This window comes from Talpa occidentalis, unplaced genomic scaffold, assembly GCF_014898055.3.
Source record: "Talpa occidentalis isolate TD23 unplaced genomic scaffold, MPIMG_talOcc4v2.1 talOcc4.7, whole genome shotgun sequence".
Taxonomy (NCBI): Eukaryota; Metazoa; Chordata; class Mammalia; order Eulipotyphla; family Talpidae; genus Talpa; species Talpa occidentalis.
The window spans coordinates 58,650,105-58,654,082 of NW_023605083.1; positions in this window are offsets into that span (position 1 = coordinate 58,650,105).

Below are 3,978 nucleotides of genomic sequence, written 5' to 3' on the forward strand. Positions count from 1 at the left end.
TTTTTTTTTTTTTTTTTTTTTTTTAAAATATTAATTTTATTTTTTATATTCCCCCTACAATTGCAAAAGCCCATTCTGACCCCAATCCTTCCCTCCCGCCCCCACCCCCCAAAAAGTGTCTCTGGTTCATAGTTTTTTGTTGATTTTTGATTTTCACTTTCTTATATTCATTTTCCTGGTCCCTTATTTAAGTTTTCTAGATTCCTGCTATGAGTGAGACCATCCGGTATTTTTTCTTTTTTCTTTTTGGCTATTTCGCTGAGCATGATCCCTTCCAGGGCCATCCATGTTGCTGCAAATTGCATGTGTTTATCTTTTTTGAATGCTGAGTAATATTCCATGGTATATATGTACCACATCTTCTTGATCCAGTCATCTATTTTTGGGCATTTGGGTTGTTTCCAAGCTTAGCTATTGTAAACAGTGCTGCTATAAACATAGAGTGCAGGTGCTCTTTGGAATTGATGTTTCTGTGTCCTTTGGGTAAATACCTAGGAGTGGAATTGCTGGATCATATGGAAGCTCTATGTTTAGTAGGTCCAGAAATCTCCACACAGCTCTCCATAGTGGTTGGACCAGTTTGCACTCCCACCAACAGTGCAGAGAGTTCCTTTTTCTCCACATCCTCGCACAATTTGTTGTTGCTAGTTTTTTAATATGTGCCATTCTCACTGGTGTGAGATGGTATCTCATGGTAGTTTTGATTTGCATTTCCCTGATGACAAGTGATGTTGAACATTTTTTCATATGTCTGTTGGCCATTTGCATTTCCTCTTCAGAGAAGTTTCTTTTTAGCTCTTCTGCCCATTTTTTGACTGGATTATTTTCTTTGTTGTTGCTGAGTCTCATCAGCTCTTTGCAGATTTTTGTGATCAGTCCTTTATCATTAGTGTTGGGTGCAAAAATGTTCTCCCAGTTGGTGGGGTTTCTCTTTGTTTTTGTTATTGTCTCTTTTGCTGTGCAGAAGCTCTTTAATTTGATGTAGTCCCAGCTGTTTATCTTCTCTTCACTATCACTGCTTTGGGTGATGTGTCTGTAAAGATGTCTTTGATGTGCAAATCCCGTAGTGTTTCGCCTATATTTCCTTCTATGTATTTTATGGTTTCAGGTCTTATGTCTAGTTCTTTAATCCATTTTGAGTTGATTTTTGTGTATGGTGTGAGGTAGTGGTCAAGCTTCATTCTTTTGCATGTAGCGACCCAGTTTTCCCAGCACCATTTATTGAACAAACTTTCTTTGCTCCAATGCATAGTCTTTGCTCCTTTGTCAAAGATTAGTTGACCATAAATCTGTGGGTTTATTTCTGGATTTTCTATTCGATTCCATTGGTCTGTATGTCTGTTCTTGTTCCAATACCATGCAGTTTTTGATGATTATGGCTTTGTAGTATAGTTTGAAGTCTGGGAGTGTGATGCCTCCATTTCCTTCTTTTTTTTTCAGTAGAGCTTTGGCTATTCGGGGTTTTTGGTGATTCCATATGAATTTCATCAATAATTGTTCTATTTCTTTGAAGAATGCCATTGAGATTTTGATTGGAATAGCATTGAATCTGTATATTGCTTTTGGTAGGATGGCCATTTTAATAATGTTTATTCTTCCAATCCATGAGCAGGGGATGTCTTTCCATTTCTTTGTGTCTTCTTCTATTTCTTTTAACAGTGTTTTATAGTTTTCTTTGTATAGGTCCTTTACCTCTTTTGTTAGATTTATTCCCAAATATTTGATTTTTTTTGTTTCGATAATAAAAGGGATGGTTTTTTTGATTTCTTCTTCTTCAGATTTATTGTTTGTGTATAGGAAGGCTACTGAGTTTTGCGTGTTGATTTTGTATCCTGCCACTTTACTGAATTGATTGATGAGTTGAATTAGTTTTTCTGTGGAGATTTGGGGTTCTCTATGTATATTATCATATCATCTGCAAATAGTGATAGTTTGACTTCTTCTTTTCCTATTTGGATTCCTTGGATGTCTTTCTCTTGTCTTATTGCTCTGGCTAGGACTTCCATATTATATTGAAAAGCAGTGGTGAGAGTGGACATCCTTGTCTTGTTCCAGATCTTAATGGAATTGCTTTCAGCTTTTCACCATTGAGAATGATACTGGCTGTTGGCTTGTCATAGATGGCTTTTATGATGTTGAGGTATGTTCCTTGTATCCCAAGAATTTCAAGGGCTTTTATCATGAATGGGTGTTGCACTTTGTCGAAAGCTTTCTCAGCATCTATTGATATTATCATATGGTTTTTATATTTCTTTTTGTTGATGTGTTGGATAACGTTGATTGATTTTCGGATGTTAAACCATCCTTGTGCCCCTGGAATGAATCCAACTTGGTCGTGGTGAATTATCTTATGGATACATTGTTGGATTCTGATAGCTAAAATTTATTGAGGATTTTTGCATCAGTGTTCATTAGGGAGATTGGCCTATAGTTTTCCTTTTTTGTGTTGTCCTTATTCGGTTTTGGTATTAGTGTAATATTGGCTTCATAGAACGTGTTTGGTATTGTCCCTTCCTTCTCAATTTTTTGGAAGAGTTTGTGAAGGATAGGCACTAATTCATCTCTGAATGTTTGGTAGAATTCATTTGTAAATCCATCAGGTCCTGGGCTTTTGTTTTTGGGGAGGTTTTTAATTACCATTTCAATTTCGCTGCTTGTAATTGGTCTGTTTAGGTGTTCTATTTCTTCTTTATCTAGCTTTGGGTGATTGTAGAGTTGTAGGAATTTGTCCATCTCCTCTAGATTGTTGAACTTGTTTCCATATAACTGTTCATAGTAGCTACTGATTATTCTTTTGATTTCTGCTGTGTCCGTTGTGATTTCTCCTCTTTCATTTATGATTCTGTGTATTTGTGCTTTCTCCTTTTTTCCTTTGTGAGCCTGGCTAGGGGTTTGTCTATTTTATTTATTTTTTCAAAGAACCAGCTCTTGGTTTCATTGATCTTTTGGATTGTTTTTTTAGTTTCAATTTCATTTATTTCTGCTTTGGTTTTTATTATTTCTTTTCTTCTACTGGTTCTGGGGTTTTTTTGTTGTTCTTTTTCTAGATCTTTGAGCTTCGAGATTAGGTTGTTTCTTTGAGTTCTTTCTTGTTTTTTGATGTGAGCTTCTATTGCTATATATTTTCCTCTTATTACTGCTTTTGCTGCATCCCATACATTTAGGATATTGGTGTCCTCCTTGTCATTCAATTCAAAGAATTTTTTAATTTCTTCTTTGATCTCCTCGTTAGTCCAGTGGTCTTCCAGTAGTGTGGCTTTTAATCTCCATGAGGTAGGATAGTTCCTTGCCTTCTTTTTATGATTTATTTCTAGTTTGATGCCTTCGTGGTCAGAAAAGATGGTTGGTATGATTTCAATCTTGGTGTATCTGTTGATGTTTGTCTTGTGCCCCAGTATGTGATCGATCCTGGAGAATGATCCGTGTGCGCTTGAGAAAAATGTGTACTCCGTTTTTTTTGGGTTTAGTGTTCTATAGATGTCTGTTAAGCCCAAATGCTCTAGGTCCTTATTTAGAGCTTTAGTTCTTTACTTATTTTTTGTCTTGTTGATCTATCCATTGTTGATAGTGGTGTGTTGAAGTCTCCCACTACATATGTGTTTTCTCTGATGTCTGTTTTCAGAGAGGACAACAGTTGTCTGATATATTTGGTGCTCTTTCGTTTGGTGAGTATATGTTAATGAGTGTTATTTCTTCTTGAAGTATTGTCCCCTTAATCATAATGTAGTGACCATTGGGGTCTCTTTTTATTTTTTGAGTTGAAGTCTGTTTTATCTGATATAAGTATAGCTGTTCCTGCTTTCTTTTTTGGCCCATTTGCTTGTAGGATTGTTTTCCATCCTTTGACTTTGAGCCTATTTTTATCTTTTGTAGCTAAATGTGTTTCCTGGAGACAGCAAAAGGTTGGGTTTTGTTTCTTAATCCAGGCTGCAACTCTGTGTCTTTTTATTGAAGAGTTTAGTCCATTTACATTTAGAG